Source organism: Nyctibius grandis, chromosome W, assembly GCF_013368605.1.
Source record: "Nyctibius grandis isolate bNycGra1 chromosome W, bNycGra1.pri, whole genome shotgun sequence".
Classification (NCBI taxonomy): Eukaryota; Metazoa; Chordata; class Aves; order Nyctibiiformes; family Nyctibiidae; genus Nyctibius; species Nyctibius grandis.
In genome coordinates, this window is record NC_090694.1 from 7,439,730 (window position 1) to 7,458,782 (window position 19,053).

A 19,053-nucleotide genomic window follows, 5' to 3' on the forward strand; every position below is an offset into this window, starting at 1 on the left:
TTTTTATTGCGTTTAAAAGTTTTCAGTACTTTTAAGTTCCAGGTTTGAAGGCATTTATGGGGATAGAACACCACGCAAGAAAATGACTGGATATAATTTTAGCAGATTAATGAACTACAAAAAAGAGCAGCAAGACTGACTTTTTTTTCTTTTCTCACCTGTGCGCTCAATTGCAAATCATCTTTAACTAACTGGTAGACAATGAGCAGCAGAATTTGCATGCTGCAGAAATGTGGGTCACATCCTTAATGATCCACCAATTTAACCTGCTAAAGATTTATTTCTAAATTGCCTCTCTATCTTGAAATCCCTTGTTTTCATTGACTCTTTTATGGCAGTTTTCATCCTTTTTTCCCCTCTGTCATAAATTCTGAAGCAAATGTTTGAAAATCACGAAGGTGCAGTGTGCTCTGGGGTTCCTTGGCCCCTGGATCCTCAAGGGTCAGTTCCTGTTGCCTCAGGCACGCTTGTGTGCTCTTCAGTAGCCTGTCTATCTTTGGATGTGTCTGCATTCTTTGGTCAGAAAAGACAAAGTGTTTAGCTCTGTTAATAAGGGTGGAGTAGTCTTCATACTGCACTTATTACTGCAGTACTCTAGGAAAGGCACTTTGCCTTTGCAAGTTTTAAAAATTGGAAACCACCTGTTCTGCAGAGACCTGTCAAGATGGCTCTAAAACATGGATTTTTGTCAGTAGAGCTTGGAATCAAATTCACACCTAGTATATATAAACACTGATTTCTGGAGAGGTTCATACCGGGCATGAGCTTGACTCTGTCTGGATCAGATCTGAAAAGTTAATGTATTATCCATGTTGCACTGCTCTCTGAATAGGCTCAAAAACTCTGTGCCAGTCCGTGGTAGGCACATGGGTGCCACTGTGACTGAGAGGTTGCTCTCCTTGCACCAAGGGGCTGGCAGTGCTTGGGGGAGACCCTCATGAGCGGACAGAGCTCCTGCAGCCTAGAGCCGCTTCATGTCAGTGATGTGCTCCAGCCACATACCAGGTCAATTGTACTTAAGGCTACTTTGGCAAATTTTGGGCCCTTTGGCAAATGAGAATGTGGTTCCTTTGCCAGTCTGCTCTTAGTTTCCAGGATGGACTTTGCAAATAGGCTTAAAACCTACATATAGCCACTATGCATGAAAGCCTATGTTATCTTGTGGATAGTTGTCTTCACAACAACCAGTTTTTTGCAGAGCAAAAAGAGTTCAAAGGCAACAAAGGATGTGTGCCTTTAGAAATAAGTTCTGCAGCTTTCTGGAAGCAGGAGTGTAAATGAGTATAGCAACTCTCACTTGGCTTTAGTTATGCTGTCTGTGTAAAAAACTGGTTTGATGTTACCAGATACGCAAGTACATTGTGCATTAGTAGAAAAGCTAAACTTTTGTTGTGAAAAAATGTTCTTGATTAAAGCAGTGCATAGCCTGAACATTTATTTTTCCCCAAAACACTAAAAAAACTTGAAGAGTGATTTAAACCATTGAAAAGTTTAATGTGACAAAAAATGCATGCTAAGTTCAAGGGCAACCAAGTAAAACTCACTCCTAGTTCACATTATGTAACTGTAGGTACCTTCCCCCTTCTAGTAGCCAGAAAACCAATAGTTATCTTCTTTGGCCCAGTTAATCATTCAGTTCAGTTGCTCAGGTATAGACAGTCAGTGGATTTGAGGTCCCTCGGGTCCTGTGGTTTTCAGCTGTCACTGCAGGAGGGCATGTGCCTCCCATGCGTCTCCCAGACACCTGACAGTCCTCTGGGGATGTCTCAGGTACTGTAATGCATCTCAGATGGCACCAGATGCCTGAATCTCTCAAAGTGCCAGCAGACACCTCTTAGTCACCTATCATTGCTGGAAAGGTGTCAGACAGTTGGCATGTCTGAAACTGAAGTATCTTTTGCTCTTTGGGGTGCACATCGTAGGAATTACTACCTTCATTATTCCATGGGTCCTCCTCACATGTAAACAATTAAACATGCCACAAATATTTGATGCTATTTTCTGACTACCTGTGTATTCCTCAGAAATACCTGAAATATCTTAGGAAGCTGGCAGAAGTCCATACAATGTCTAGTTCCTTTGCATTACCTAGTCCACATAGAGCTGGCACTAAGGTCTTTAGTGTGTTTGGGTTTTAAAAATTTGTAGCTTTATGTGTGTATATCCTGGATTTTTATGCTTGTTTTGAAATAATTAATGGCTTTCCGATGCTTATTTTAACTGAAGAGCAAATTCCCAGCATTACCTCAAATGCAGGGGACCTTCAGGGTCTGTGTTGCATTGTGTTGAGTCTCTCGCAGCTCTTCTAGGTAAGCTGAGACAGAGATGAGTCCTGCAGACACTGAGTCCATGCTACTTGGGGATTTTTTCTGATGAGGTTTATTTCATTCTCATGTGTAATTCTCTTACTTTGGTTTCAAGGGTGGCTGGATTTGCAGTACACTTGACTGTGCATTGTTTCAGGTCCTCATAGGAAGCTGTTGGCTTTGCTAAAATGTTCCTCTGAAGGGGTGCTGACTGTATCACCTAATGTGACAGACCTCCCAAGGTCCTTGCAAGTAGAACACGTGGCCTTGATTATAAGCAGTTACCCCCTTACCTAGTAGAAAATGCATGCTTGGTTTATGTTACGTTGACCCATTTTCAGGGAGGAAAGACAGGCCAAGTTTCCCCAAGGGTTCTCATTTATTTATGATTTGGTTTCATTTTTTTTTATAGAAGGAAATTATGTAATACCTGCAGGTTGCAGGTATTTCACTTATATGGCTGTTGTTTTTTGCTATATCAAATCTTTCAATGTGTCATGGGCAATTTACTTGAAAATAAAAGATTTCGCATATCAAGTTTAGTAACAACAAAATAAACTGTCCCAAAGAATCAAACAAACAAAGTGTCATCACCTGCATCACTTAAATACCCTTCATCTCCTGGGGAAACAGATGAGGTTTGCACGGTGCCTGGAAGGTCACCAGCCTCGGGCTTTGTCAGACCAACAGAGGAAGTGTCTTCTGTTAAAAATACCCTCCTGCTTGTCTCCACAGAAAACATGACAGAAGTGGCTGCTTAATCCAGGTACATCCCTTCCTCTGGGCCTGACAGTCACCGCCTGACTTCTCACAAATGGGGGTATCCGTATGCTCTGGCTCATACTGAGCAAGGCATTGGCACAGATGCTTAAATATTCTGCACGTTGCTTGAATGTGTCAGCTGAGGCTCAGGCACAGGAAGAGAGCAGTCCCTCGGGCCCAAACCTTGATGTAAATGATGGTGATGTGTCTTGGAGGTAGCAAATGGAGAACATTTTCCACAGAACTGTTCCCCACAGATCTCCAAAGGCTTTACAAAGGCAGCATTTGTATTTATTGTCCCCATTATACGGACAGGGACAAAAAGCAAGAGACAGGCCAAGCAATATGCAGTGCCTCAGTGTGAGTCACTGACAAGAATAAAACTCAGATAAAAATGTCCCAATGTATTTTGGACTTAGACCCGTGAGGTCTTCTCCATGAAGGCGATCAGTCTCTTAACATTTCCATTCAATCTGCCTGTGTTGCAGTGCCTGGTGGTCTACCAGGATCCTACGCTCTTCTGTGTCTCCTGATCAGTATGTTGTCATCTAACCATCAAAACAAAAGTTTGTGTGACTTTCTGTTTGTTTTGAGAAAGATTTCTTTGGTGTAACTTAATCCCTGATTATTTGGAAAGAAGCTGTCTTATGTTCATGACCCCCCACAGGTTTTCCAATTAATTATAAAACAGGGTTATAGGACCTGGTAGAGGGTCTTAAACAGGCTTCATCTCCTTATACACTGAAACATTGATTGAATGAAATATAGCACACTTATAATCTCTGTAGTCATTGTTTTGGTATTTGCGGAGTACCACTTTGCTTAATTGTCCCTGATTTGCCACCCATTATGAGATGAGCTCTTCACTAAAGCTATGCAGTGCTCTTAAGAGATGGGCTCATGTGGGGATTTCTCAACAAAAAGTCCTGTTAGCTTCTCTGCTTTCTGTTTATTTTGCAGTTTTGTTGCATCATGTCATATGTGGGTATCATGTCACATCCAGTGAGCCAACACCAAATGTAGGGCAGAGCAAGGCGATTGAGAAGCCAGTGGGCTGTTAGATGGTCTCATCATTTGTGTGTGTACTCACCTCTATAAATTCAGGCATAGTTAGAAGAGAGTACATCTACATGTCTCATTGCTCCCAGGTGCATTATGAGTTACTAAAACTGCTCACAGATCAGCAGGTAGAGTAATGTAGCATGCGCTGGCTGAAACTCAGATGGAGCCAAGGGGAGCGAAAGTGGGGATTTGGGGCCATATTAGAGGCCTGTGGATATTAGGACACCTTCTGAAGTTATAGTTTTCCTGGTGATGCCAAACACATCCTGAAGGTCTTTGAAGAAGGGCCTCAAAGCAGTCTTTTCTACCAGTCACAATAAGCCATACTTTCTTTGCTCTCTCCAGGCTATAAATGTTGTACCAGTTCGATATGGTGAAAGGAATCATTGTCTGGTTTAAAACAGTGGGTACATTTTGTCTACCAAGGTCTTCTGTTGGAAAAGCATGGAACATTTTGGTCTGCCAGATGAAAGAGGCGCACCTTCTGCTTGGGGAACTGCCTGTGTTTCCTAAATTACCAGGTCTCATTGCATGCTGGTGGTTATTGATGTAGTTTAGTGATAACTCCACTCAAATCAGGAGAGTTACACTTCTGTAAAACTGGCATGGCATTAAAATCATATCTATACATGTAAGCAAGTGTGCATATCTGAATGCAAAATCAAGACCTAACATTTTCCTATGTGTTAATGTGAAGATGATATTTCATTCCCTGTATTGCTTCATTCCTGCCATTCTTACTGAACCTAAATCCCATTAAGCCAATAGAAAGTTTGCTTGAAAAGAGAAAAAATGTGGCAGAATCTGAACTATAACAGATTTTTATTTTGTAGCTTGTGACCTCTAAATTAGAAAATGGAGTCTGTGTATCACAGCTTGTTTGAATACAGATTAGATTGTTTTCCCTGACATATGATTGATCAGTAATGTGTGATTTTTTTCCTTTCGTTTTTCCAACTTAGTTTTATTGCTTCTGTTACTCTTAGGTAAATTACAGTTTCATCCGTTAGAAGAACTGAATTAGTTCTGAAATAATTTCAGACACACAATATAAAGGCAATAAGTAATATTGCAGACCTGACTTAAAAACAAGAGTATTCCAGTGAGCTGAAAATTGCTGCATCTGCTGGGAGCTGAGTTAGTGCTGGGCTCTGCTTCATTCATATAATTTCCATTAAACTGCAAGTCACATTTATAATGTTTATGTTTGGGGTTTTGCATATTCTTTTGTAGAAATTGTTGTGTTTAAGGTGTGTTGTGTGTAGGAGGGCTAATTTGGCGGAAGCTAAACCCCTTGCGTTCCAGCTTGTCCTCAGATATTAGAGGGGCTGGGGGCAGCTGAGCTTAGCCTCTGAGTGATGCCCAATGTGACACCTTAAATTTTGGCTGAAAATAGGCCAAAACCGGCACTATCAGTCCGGCTGCATTCAACAGCTAATATGTTGAACTAACACAGTTTCGGATGCACTAATAGTGCAGGGCCCAGTCACGGTCGATGAACTAACATGGTTCCAGATTATGCCATAAATCTGGGCGTGTCCACCGAAATAAAATCCTTGCGACCAGTTCCACAGTTAAGATAATTTATTCAAGCAACAGATACAGATTCTTTTAGATTGTCAGTGATGAATACACTGTCTGCAAAGCACGCTTAGGTACCTATATGTTGCAAGATGACTATATAGCGCTATTAATACGATTACAAATACAAGCTTGATTTCTGAGTTTCCCAGGGAAGCACCTGGTATAACCAAGTGTACGAATTTTACCCAAAGGCATCCCTATGGGTGGGGAAGAGAGGTTCAGCCCATTGACTGATCCCAGAAGTCCGTAGTGATGTCTCCCTGACTTCTCAGTGATGGTATCTTCCCCCACCTTGCCTCTTTCTTAAGGATTTTTAATACTATTTTCCTATGTTTATGTGGAGCTTGAGTGACTCTAGTCATACATACCTTTATTATTGATTGGTGCAAAATTCTCTCGCTTCGATTTTAAAGATATAGACTAAGAAAAATTCAGAGAGCATGCTCAGGGGAAGAGGGAGGTGTGTAGCTTTTGGGATGGAGGTGTGTTTTGGTATTATAATGAGATTATAATGAGCAAAGTTCATCCACAGACACTATTTCACCACAATCGCTGGCTCAGTGACTAGTATTCTGGGTGGAATGGGGTATTATCTCTCATTTGATGGTAGCTATGTAATTTATCTGCTACGAAGGTACCATCAAGTTCCTGTACCTGCCTCGTTAGTACAGAGCCTGGTTGCGGTTATCTCCACACTGTTCCACCCTCCGTTCTCGTTCTCTCAGAGTTAGCACACCAAGCTCCCGTGGCGCTGAACATCTGAGAATGCAGGCTAGGTTGCCTGGGGAACCATCACAGAGCAGATTCCTCACATGCCAACCACGTTCCATCCTGATGCAGTGATGGATGGAAAAGTGTCCAACCTTCCTGCCTGGAGTAAAATTATCCTGTGGTGGTGATTAACCTGAGTGACTATTCAAGTGAATACTAGGAATAAGAGGTTTTTGCCTACATTTTGATAATACCTATTGTTTTCCATAATGAATGCAGGATTGGGACCAGTTCATAAATGCACAGTCTGTTTCTCCAGTAGTAATCCTTTGCCTGTGCATTCAGTCGCTAGCAGAAATAATCTGGATGCAGTCTGTCCAGTTGGCCTCATCTCATTACCTATCATAAAGATATGAGTTCTCTGCTTACCTCAGTTGCTAGAAACTCTTATGCTGAATACTGGTTTAATACATAGTTAAACTGTATTATTTAGAGATGATTAGGTATACATGTTAGAGTGGAAAGGCTTATACACATTCTCTCCTGGTCTAGCATGCTGTTTTGGTTGCAAATGTGTATGCCTCATTACCTCTACTCATTTGTTTCTGATTTTTCTGTATGTTGATGTAATATGTAAAGTCCATTGATAAGTAACTCCCACAGAGTGTATGGTGGGTGGCCAATTAGCTAGCCAGGGCTCACATTCGTAACTGGTGCACATATGCTTAATTCATAACTGTCTGCCAGGATTTCTGGGTTGCAGTCATGGCAAAGGAAGAGAGAGTACAAAAAGATTTAGACAAGTGCTCTCCTGCCTGAATCAGGTCAGTGAGATACTTTTCCTTTATTCTCCACTGAGGTGGGAGATGGTTGACCCCAGTTAAGACTGGCTCAAACAGTGCGATAGCGCTGTGCCCACACTGCTCTCTCTGAAAGACTGCTGAGCTTTGTTAGCTTTTCCTGGCTCCATCAGGTTGTTCAGTGGTGGTACTGAAGCTCTCGCTACCATCAAGTTGTTAGCTGGTGTTTGCTGGCTTGTCAGGTCTCCTTTCTGCAGACAGACACTGCCCAGCAAGACTTTGTGTCTCTGCGTATTGCAATGCGAAGGCCCTGCTAACTCACGAGAAAATATGGGCAGCTTGTGGCTGCTAAAATAAACAAGCACACATGGTCAGCCTATATAGAGACTTAGTAAAGCAAGGATTACTTATGCTGTTTTTAAGTGACCGCAGAATATTTTATGGAAAATGCAAATGTATGAAGTCTGCTGTTTCACTGGTTACCAAATGTGTTATATTCTTAACCTTGCTGAAATGACAAGAAATGGTGGTGATGAAGTTACCCTTATTATCTTTCCTCATGTCTTCTGGTAAATTTTAGTAGCTAAAAAGCATAAAACATTGTTTAAGCAGAATTTACTGTGTAAAGTGCAGAAAAACACAGATATTTTCCACAAGGATCATCTTACTGTTTAAACTGGCCGTTCCCAGCCTGGAGTCCTTCACAGAGCAGTTCAGCACTCCAGGGATAGGCAGAGGCAGATTATGCACATGAAAAGCACACGATGTTTGTGCATGTTCCTTTTTTCTAGGTGCTAAATCGCATTTTTAAAAAAAGCCTAAAAATACACTTAGGATGTTAATTTCAGGAGCAATGGAGCCAGTGGAAGGAGGTAAAGGCCTAAGCAGAGTGTGCCAGAAAAGCCCTACCTAGATGCATCTCTTCTGCTGTTCCAGTAATTTGGTCACCAGTAGGGCAGATAGAGGACTCTCTATTTATAAAAGGGAAAAGTTTGATCTAAAAACAATACAGCTATTACAATGTAGTCCATGCTGAAAAAATTCAGAGCAGTTCTCCTGGAAGAATGATAGATAAAAGTCAGTTTGCAATGGGAGAACTGAGCTTTTCCTGCTTTGTTAAGGAAACACAGTATGTGACTAAATGAAGGTCTTCACTTAGTTTTCTTTAAGTTGCATATGTATCACTTGGACAATGTCTCCCATCTTCAGGCTGACACTTGCATTGTCTGTACAGAATGAACATCACCACCACTTCAGATTTCAGCGTGTTGAATCAGGGGGAGGTAAGATCTGAGTTGCTGTGTATAAAGTGAAAAAATATATGAACTGAATACGCCAGTTGTGTCTTTTTAGGCTCTGAAGAGTTAGGAAGTATCAGAAATAGTGTGGCCAGCAGGACTAGGGAAGTGATCATCCCCCTGTACTCAGCACTGGTGAGGCCGCACCTTGAATACTGTGTTCAGTTTTGGGCCCCTCACTACAAGAAAGACATTGAGGTGCTGGAGAGAGTCCAAAGAAGGGCAACGAAGCTGGTGAAGGGTCTGGAGAACAAGTCTTATGAGGAGTGGCTGAGGGAACTGGGGTTGTTTAGTCTGGAGAAAAGGAGGCTGAGGGGAGACCTTATCGCTGTCTACAACTACCTGAAAGGAGGTTGTAGCAAGGTGGGTGTTAGTCTCTTCTCCCAGGTAACAAGCAATAGGACGAGAGGAAACGGCCTCAAGTTGCACCAGGGGAGGTTTAGATTGGATATCAGGAAAAATTTCTTCACAGAAAGGGTTATCAAGCATTGGAACAGGCTGCCCAGGGAAGTGGTTGAGTCACCATCCCTGGAGGTATTTAAAAGACGAGTAGATGTGGTGCTTAGGGATATGGTTTAGTGGTGGGACTTGGTTGGACTTGATGATCTTAAAGGTCCTTTCCAACCAAAACAATTCTATGATTCTATGATTCTATGAAGTGGAAGCTATGGGCATCGGTATATCACAGACACAGTGTCTGGTGATGATGATGGATTTGATACTGATGACTCAGACTATGACATTTACATAGAAGAGGTAAATTTCAAGATTTCACTTTGACATTTCTGTTTTCTTTATAGTCTTAATATTTTCAAGTGTCTGGTCTTGACAGAAAGTTTAATATCTGTTATTGTATGCTCAGATATAATAATGTGGTTGTTTCTTTTTCTTCGGTGAGGATGAATTTGTTAACTCAGATCTGTATCTTGGAAGGTATTCATTTCATTTCTATGTAGCATTTGAGGTTTTACTGAATTTATGATTCTTTATTTCCTTTCAGCTCAGACCACTTCCTGCTATCAAAGGAGGCAACAGAAAATTTCTGGTCGAAAACTAAGGTCACGCCAGGGTCTAGTTCCAGACTCCTATCACAGGTCCTTACAACCACTTCTGAACCCACTACTTCCACTCCCACCACCACATGGCCTTCAAGCACAGCAAGGGCAACTACAGCTAGGGCAACGAGGAGGGGCAGCACATCTTCTGCAATGCGCCTCTTTGATCTCTCCTGCGATGAGACCATCTGTTCTGCAGACAGCTTTTGCATCAATAACTGTGACCAGGGTGGCTCACACTGCCACTGCAGTTTTGGGAAAAGGATGAGACACATGCGTGGAAGGTAGGTTTCCACATGCCCCCAAGTCTGTGGGACTGTGCTTCCTCAATGGCCCCAGAGAAGGCTTCCCTCCGGCATCGGCAGGCCGAATGTCTGTGGCCTCTGCGCAGTGACAGCCACCTTGGGGAGCACCAGTATGCTGCAGGCCATCTGGGGGGCGGGTTGCTGCTCTGCTGCTGGCTTCTGTTAGCCTGGGGCAAGGAGCAGCTTCATGGTAAACCAGCCAAAGTGCATTTTGGGAATAGCAGGCTGGGCTTAATGGCTCCCTAAGGACAGCAGTGGCTTCCACTCACAGTTCAGACACGAGTCCCTTTGCTTCTCTTTCCTCAACTAGGTTTGAAGAAGTTATTCTTTAATAAGCTGAATGCAGACCCTGTGTAGATGTGCACAGGGGAGGTTAATACTCCGTCCCCACCTGGGAGTGGGAGGGTGAAGGCACCCAGGCCTGAAAACGCTCCAGCCGTGGCATCCACAGTTTCCAGTAGGGACATGCAACCCCCATTTGACCCTTGCCTTTTGCCTGCAGCTGAAGCCCTGAACTGTCGTTATATTTGTCACGGCGGTCAAATAAAACAGGAGACAGAAGGATAGTTTCAAGCAGGCAGCAAAGCAAAAGCAAAAGCAAAAAGAGCGCCTGCGTTTATTTTACTCAATTTTTTATATATTCCCCCCTCTAGCTGGCTAACTTTATGATTGGTTGCGCTCGCTGTTCACGCACCCAACCACAACCACTGATTGGCCGTCACGCACCGGCCACAAGTCCATGGTTGGCAGCTGGAATGTCACTCCGTATCTTGTTTTTCTCACATCCTGTTTTCTTGCTAAATTCCTCTTCATTCTCAGGTTTAACCGTTTCAAGGACATAGTTCCATTCCTTCAAAATGAGGGCCGCCAGCAGCCCAGTCCGATCCCTCAATTTCCCCTTTTTCTTTTTCAACCAAAAAGGCCGTGTTTATCATCCGTTGCATGGCCCTTTGCAAACAAGAAAACAAACACGGTAACACGAGCATGATACAAACTACAAACAATCCCATAAGTCCCATCTTTATCAATCCTGTCAGCCATCCCCTGAGTCCTAAGTGACCCAGCCAGTCACATAAGAACCCTTGACCCATGACCATGCGCTAATAATAAAAAGTCTATAGCAGCTCTATTTTGCAAGGTAGCATGTCGAATACTATCTACATCATTGGCTAATGCTTCTAAAACTCTAGAAGTTTGCTTAGCTCTTTTTGCAACCCAGCAAGCTAAATTTTGCAGTTGCGTCAATCCTTGGGCAGCATCGTTACATTCTATCACTATGGTAGTGACACTTCTTCTTTGCCTGGCCTTATGTAGGTTAGTATGGTTTAGTATGACTTTTTGTGTAGGCATTAGTAGACTTAATTTGCCTATGGTATCACGGACCTCCCACCTTCTTACTGGGCAGCCCTGGCCAAGCCCTGTCCCCACAAATTAGGAATAAACCCTTTGGTAATTTTTGCTTTCAGATTCGTTTAAGGGGACCCCCATTAGACATGTATGAAAGGGTTGTTCAGGCTGAGCTAAGGAGGCACAGAACTGCATCTGGTTCAGGCTCCGCATCAGAGTCACCCAAACGTTGTGACTCCCCTCCCAAGGTGTTGGCGGAAGGACTATCGGCTGGTGTCCTCTTGTCAGCTCCAGGATCCAAAGCAGGCTTAACACACCTGGTGGGAAACCACCATAGCCCTGCATCTGTGGAGACACAAGCATACCCACATCCCCAGGTAACTAAATCCCACGGGCCTGTCCACTTTCCCGTTTGCAGGTCTCATGCTAAAACCTTTGCCCTGACAAGAGGATCGCCTCCCTGCAAAGACAAAAAATGAGAGATAATTACAGGAGCTCTTTCCCGGCTGGCACAGTTAAATGATTCAATGTGTACACAGCCTTCCATAGGCGAGCATGTGGGGTCTCAGAGCTCATTCCCCCTTTTTGTTTTTTGAGAAGTTGCTTCAGAGTGTGGTGCACCCGTTCCACAATGGCCTGGCCGGTCAGGGAATGAGGAATGCCAGTAACGTTCCACCCCCCAGGAGGCAAGAAATCGGGCCATGCGTGCAGATGCATATGCTGGCCCGTTGTCCGTCTTAATACATTTCAGAATCCCAAGGGCAGCCCAAGCTTGTCGAAGATGTGAGATGGCGTCAATTGCTTTCTTGCTGGCATGGGCCGATGCCCACACAACCTTAGAAAAAGCATCCACAGAGACTTGAACATATTGTAGGCGATCAAAAGAGGGAATATGTGTTATGTCCGTTTGCCACAGGTCCAAGGCTTGGCAGCCGCGCGGGTTAACCCCACATGGAAACACCAGTCCGGGTCCTAAGCATTGACACTCCGGACAAGCGACGGTGATAGATTTCGCGTCTGCAAAAGAGATCTTGAATTGACGGACTAACGCCCGAGCCCCTTGGTGAAAAAACTGGTGAGACAGAAACGCTTGATGAACTAGGTCTGGCACTGGAGGGGTCCAAGCGGGGGCTGCGAGAGCGTCGGCATGCGCGTTCACTTCACATATGAATCCTGGCAGACCAGTGTGGCTGCGAATATGCAAGATATAATACCTATGCACATGTCGGTTCACTACAGTCCATAGCATTTTTAGCAACGAAAATAATAGTTCTGAGTTACCTCTTTGAGTAGCGCACGATCAACATGCTGCGCAATGTCTGCTACATAAGCAGAGTCCGTAACAACGTTTACAGCACAATGCGAATATGTTTTAAAAGCAACAATGGCAGCACTAAGTTCAACCAATTGAGGTGATCCCTGTACTAAATGCACCAATTCCTGCCATTGCCTTCCGTCATACCAGATAACTACTGCTTTTCCCGATTTTCCAGAGCCATCAGTAAAGACCGTGGGGCCTTGTACTGGGCTATCTGCTGCCAGTGGCTTTTGAATCACTTGTACCTCTGAATGAGCTTGTAATAATTTGTGACTGGGAAGATGATAAGATACCTGCCCTTCAAATCCTTCCAGGGCCAATTGAAATGGTAAACTGTTTGCCATACACCAGCTTACATAATCGTGTTCAATTGGAATTATCAGTCGACTGGGGTCTCTGCCCATGAGTTGAACGCATCGTGTGTGTCCTTTCGTGATTGTTTTCGATATCAGCTCAATCTGAGTGCTCACTGTTTTTCGTGGTTGAACGGATAAAAACAGCCACCCTAGAACGTGTAGCGGATCCTGCCAGCGCTCATTCCACTGGCCCAGTAATCCCATGGGATGATAGTTGGCAATGGCTACGTATAAACTTACTGGCGTCTCTAAATCCACAGGATGTACCTTTTTCTGCCACATACCATTGGCCACTTCCTCTAAAGCCAAGGTGGCTTCCACTCTCAATGACCGGGGAGACATCAAATCAGTGTCTCCTTTCAACAGGTCAAAAAGCGGCTTCAATTGAGCAGTCGGGAGGCCCAAGTACAGCCTTACCCAACTGATGGCCCCTAATAATTTTGCACATCATTCAGGGTTTTATGTTTACTCGGAATTGGATGGATTGTGGCTCAATTGTCTGATCCAAGACCTTAACTCCCAAGTACTTCCATGGGGCCTGCTGCTGAACCTTTTCGGTGCTATACACAGCCCAAAAGTGGCCAATGATTGCCGCAGAGCTGGATATACTTGTTGAAGTTCTGCTTTATCTGCAGCTGACACAAGAATATCGTCCATGTAATGATAACAGGATACCTGTGGAAATTGCTCCCGTACTGGTGTCAACGCCTTTGCTACATACCATTGACATATTGTGGGGACTGTTTTTCATGCCTTGTGGTAATACCGTCCACTGATATCGCTGACAAGGCGCCATGTTGTTCCTATTAGGTATTGAAAAAGCAAATTTGCATTTGTCAGTTTCATGTAAAGGGATGGTGAAAAAAACAATCCTTCAGATCAATAACCTAAATGTTCCAGTTTCGTGGGATCATAGTCAGAGAGGGCATGCCTGGTTGTAAGGCTCCCATCCCCTCCATCACGTCATTTACTTTCCGCAGATCCTGCAGTAGTCGCCATTTACCTGACTTTTTCTTAATCACAAACACAGGGGTGTTCCAGGGGCCATGGGAAGGTTCTAAGTGACCTTGTGCTACTTGTTCTTCCACTAATTGTCAGAGGGCTACACACTTTTCTTCAGGAAGGGGCCACTGCTCCACCCAAACGGGGGTGTTTGTTAGCCAAGTTAGAGGCAGAGTTGGTCTCTGTGCACCCTCCACAACAGTGGCCCCTATTAAAAATCCTTTTGTGTACCAATGACCACTCCCCATTGTCCCATAAATCCCGTCCCCGCAAATTCAAGGGGACATCAATCACATAGGGTCGCACTGTCACCGTCTGACCCTCAGGGCTCCGAACTTGCACCATAAATCGGCTCTGGACACTCTGTGTCGCACCACCTACTCCCACCGGCATGGAGCCAGCCGAGCAGGTGGGCCAGGATCGAGGCCATATATGTGCAGATATGGTAGTCACATCTGCTCCCATATCAATCATCCTGGTCACCTGTATTGCCGAGGGGGTTCCTTTGGCGAAGGTGAGTATACAAGTTAAAGTTGGGTGGGTATTCTGTATGCTCTGAGCCCAAAAGATCTGCAGCATTCCCGTCGAACCGAACCCCCGCTCCCCTCCGATCTTATCCTGTTTACAAGTGACTTGTGCTCGGAAAGGAATCAACTGCGCAATCCGGCTACCTTCGGTAATTGACACGGGGGGGGGTAGGAGTCCATACCATTGCACAAATTTGACCCATATAGTCTGCATCAATAACTCCTGGTAAAACAAATAGACCTTGCAAGGTTACACTAGAACGTCCAAGTAATAGTGCACTTAACCCGTTTCCAATGGGTCCCACGGCATTCAATGGAACCTTATGCACTCTGCTATTCTCTATTGTGATTGCGGTTGCTGTGGTAACATCCAGTCCGGCACTCCCTGCAGTTCGGGCTGTGAGTTCACTGCATAAGCCTGGAACTGGTTGGGAAGATTCATTTGTGTCAGCATGCGGTTCCCCCCCGCGTTCTTTCTCCAGTTTCCCTGCACACTGCCGCTGCTTGTTATCAGCTGACCTTGAGCATTATACTTAGACCTGCATTGCTTCACAAAATGCCCCAGCTTCCCACAGCAATGACACATCAAAACAGAGTTATCTCTCCCACTCAGCTTCGACTTCTTAAGGCAGTTTTTCTTAAAGTGACCTTCCTGTTCGCATGTATAACAACGAAGAACTACCTTAACTGCCGCCGCAAAAGTTTTTGCTAAATACTCCATCTGAAATGTGGTGGTTCCTACTTTCTCACAAGCATCCATTAGCTCAGTTAAGGTGGGGTTACGATTTGCCATCCCTGCAACAACTTTCCTGCAGTCCTCACCTGTGTTGTCCTTCGCTAACTGTAGTAACAATGCTTCTTTTACAATTTTCCAATCTAACAGTTGCCAAATATTTCTCCCCTCAGGACCCGCACCCACAATCACCGGATATGCTTCCGGAATTATAACTCCTTCTAATAACGCATCTCGAATGACCCCTTTCCATTTTACTCCTCCCTCACCTCCCCCCCCTTCCCCTGTATACGCGGGCGGACGCTGACCCTCTCCCTCACCTCCCACATTACCAGATGGACACAAACCTCCCCCCCCGCCCTGATCTAAAGGTGGAGTAGGGAGTTGTAAAGGAGGTTGAGGTGGCCCTAATACTTGTCCCGAACACAGAGGGGGGTTTTGGGGGAGACATAGTCACGTGTCCCGAGGCGTTGGCTGAACGATGCTGCTGCAATTCCGTCTTTAATTCTTCCAGTCGTCTACCAAGCTCTGTCATGTCAAGTTCGTGTCCATTTCGTGATGGTAACGGTCCTTTAAGTCCTTGTGACTCTGGTACTGCTGACTCCGTAAATGGCGAATCCGGTAAAGGTGGGTACAAAGCAGGTTTACCCTCCTTCTTGTCCTCCTGCTCAGCCTCATCCGTAGAGAGATCAATGAGAGGAGGAGGGGGTTTCGGAGGGGGTTTCGGCCAAGTCTCCTGTTCAGCATCTGAATCAATTAGTCCAAATCGAGTTCGTGTTTTAGGGCGCACTACCGGTTCTAATGGATCTGTATCTATTTTTCTCGCTCCCCGCTCCTCAGCTTTTTTCGGAGCCGTCCGTACCCACGGTGATAAAGGAGCTGCCACCGGTACAGCCACCGGGGCCATGGGAGGTGTTGGTCCCGCAAACAGTGAGGGGGTAGTAGACGTCTGCGGTCCTAAAGCCATAAAAGCTGTATGTGTGACTTCTCTCTCTGCTTTTATTCCTTTTAACGCTTCGCTACCCAGCCTCCATGTAGCAGACAATTTAAAGGCTTCCTTATCACCACTTGACACCGCATTCCAGAGAGCGTCACCAATCTTCTCCCATAAAGGCACTTCAAAGACATCATTAAAGGTTGTAAAATGTCCTTTATCTTTTGCCCAAAACAGTAACTGCTTTAATGCAGCTTCGTCATATTTAATTCCTCTCTCAGAGAGTATATGTTGGAGGAGTTTCACCACTGCCACTTCTGTCTTGGTCAGGGTAGACCCCATGTAAACACGTCCGAGCCGCATCCCATGTCGCCCGGTCCTCCCGCGCAGCCCGTAGCAGCCACAAGATAACTCCCCATGTTTTTAATTCTTTGGCAGAACCCGCTGCCATAGCTCGCTCAGCGAGCTGCATCGAGCACCGCTCCCAGGTATTCGGCTGTAAACAATCAGCCGGTCCTGCCACCGCCCCCTCCTTAACGAGACGGTCCACACACCGGGCTACGTCTTTCGATTTCACAGAAATCTTAAATTCCCGCCCAGTAACGAAATCACCTTTATCAAGGTTTCCATGGCTCGCGAACCCACTCCGACCGCCTGCGGTCCGCCAGTCCAGCAATCACGTCGGGGTCACCATTTGTTGCCGCTTGTCTGCGGCAAGCTCCGTTCGGTTGCTGGCTGGCCTGAGGCTATCCGCACCCCAGGGCCATTGAGCACTGACACCAATGTGAGGATGCAACAAATGGCGTTTATTTAACTGCGCAACAGCCTTATATAGTCGTCTTGTCCCGTACGAACTCGCGTGATACTTGCACTTCCTGCTCCTTTCGCCACGCCTACCTTCCGTTACAGCCCGAGATTTTCCGGTCGCCGTACCCTGATCTACCTACACATCCCTGTTGCCCTTCTTGAAGATTGGGACAATGTTTGCCAACTTCCAGTCAACTGGGACCTCTCCAGATTCCCAAGAGCATTGAAAAATCATTGAGAGGTCTTGCTGTGATATAAGCCAGTTCTTTAAATACCCTTGGATGAATCCCATCGGGCCCCATTGACTTGTAGGGATCCAGCTGGAGCAGCAAATCCCGCACAAGTTCAGGGTTGATTAGGAGTGTATCATTCTCACAGTCATGGACCTCAGGCACAGGGCTCTGGGGGGTCCCAGCGCCCATCATTGGTGTTGAAAACCAAGGCAAAGAAAGCCTTAAACGTCTCAGCTTTATCTATGTCCCCATATGAGGTGACTATGCTTGCCGAGTAACGGGCCAATGTTATTTCTAGCCTGCCTTTTGCTACCAATATATTTTAAAAAGCCCTTTTTATTGTCCTTCACAGTGCTGGCCATCTTCAGCTCTAATTGAGCTTTGGCCACACAAATTTCCTCCCTACAGTGGCGAACAGCATCTCCGTAATCCTCCTATGTTGCCTGACCCTGTTTCCAGCAGTTGTACACTTCCTTTTTTTTCCCGTAGTTCAAGAAGATCCCTGCTCAGCCAGGCCGGCCTTATGCCTCATCTGCTTGACTTCTGACATTTTGGAATTGCTTGATCCTGTGCTCTTAGGAGGTAGTATTTAAAAAGTGACCAGCACTGATGGACCCCAGCCCCTTCAAAAGCTTTTCCCAGGAAACCTTATTAAGTAGTTCCCTGAGCAGCCTGAAGTCTGCTCTCATATCCAGAGTAGAGGTCTTGCTGGCAGTCTTCCTCCTGTTTCCATAAATTTTAAACTTGACAGCTTCATGGTCGCTATTGTGGGGATCTGTCCCCTTCCTTTTGGGCATTGTCTCAGAAATCTATGCCACGTGCTCGGGCGACATCTTGTGGGGACTGCCTGGAATGCCTGATCTTGGCAATGCTCGATGATGCAATAAGCTAGGCGCCCCCCCCCTCCACCCGCCTCCGGATGTGTGTCTCCAGCGACCGCCTAGCAAGGGGCCAATCCTATGGCGCAGGAACCGGACATGTCCCGCCTTTGGACCTGTGATTGGTGCGAACTGTTGACTGGCAACTCCGAGTCACATGACTCTGCCGGAAAAACTCTATAAAAGAGGCTGGATCGCTCGACCACGCGGGACCCTCACCGCCATCTTCCAACTAACAACAAAAGGGAATCCACGGGACGCCGCTGGAGCTCTCAGGGTGGTGAATATTCTTTCTCTCTCAACTGTTTTCTTTTTCTCTCTTTCTTTTACTTCTCTCTCTCTCTTCCTTGCTCATTGAGTTGCCTCATTGTTGGACTTTATTAAGTCAGAGTTAAGTTTGTTGATACCGTGCCTCGGTTGTGCTTTGTCCGAACTCAAGGATCACGAATCTGTTTTATTTCGGGTCAGGATTTTTGGGGGTGCTTTACCTGCAGGCAGGTTAAGCATACCGGGTGATAATTTGGCGGGCCCCGCGTGGGGGGGGCTGTCTGCATTGGACCAGGCACGCCACACGTGGGCTGCACTGGAGTTACTAATTAGGCGGGTCTCTCTCTCGGGGACTGTCTGCATTTTATTTCTAGATTTGCTTTTGAGGACTAATTAGGCGGGCCTACGACCTACGTAGGCTGTCTGCATTTTATTTCTAGATTTACTCCTTTTTACTAATTAGGCGGGCCTATTAGGCTGTCTGCATTTTATTTCTAGATTTACTCCTTTTTACTAATTATGTGGGCCTATTAGGCTGTCTGCATTTTATTTCTAAATTTGCTTTTGAGGCGGACCTAAATCCAGAACCCAACAGCTATGGCCAAGGCAGTCACCAATCGCCACTTCACCCACAAGACCCTCTATGTTAACAAGCAACAGATCGAGGAAGGCCCCTTTCCTGGTCGGTTCCCTTAGCACTTGAACCAAGAAGTTATCATCCAGATGGTTTAGAAATCTTCTGGACCTGTTTGTACCAGCTGTGTGGTA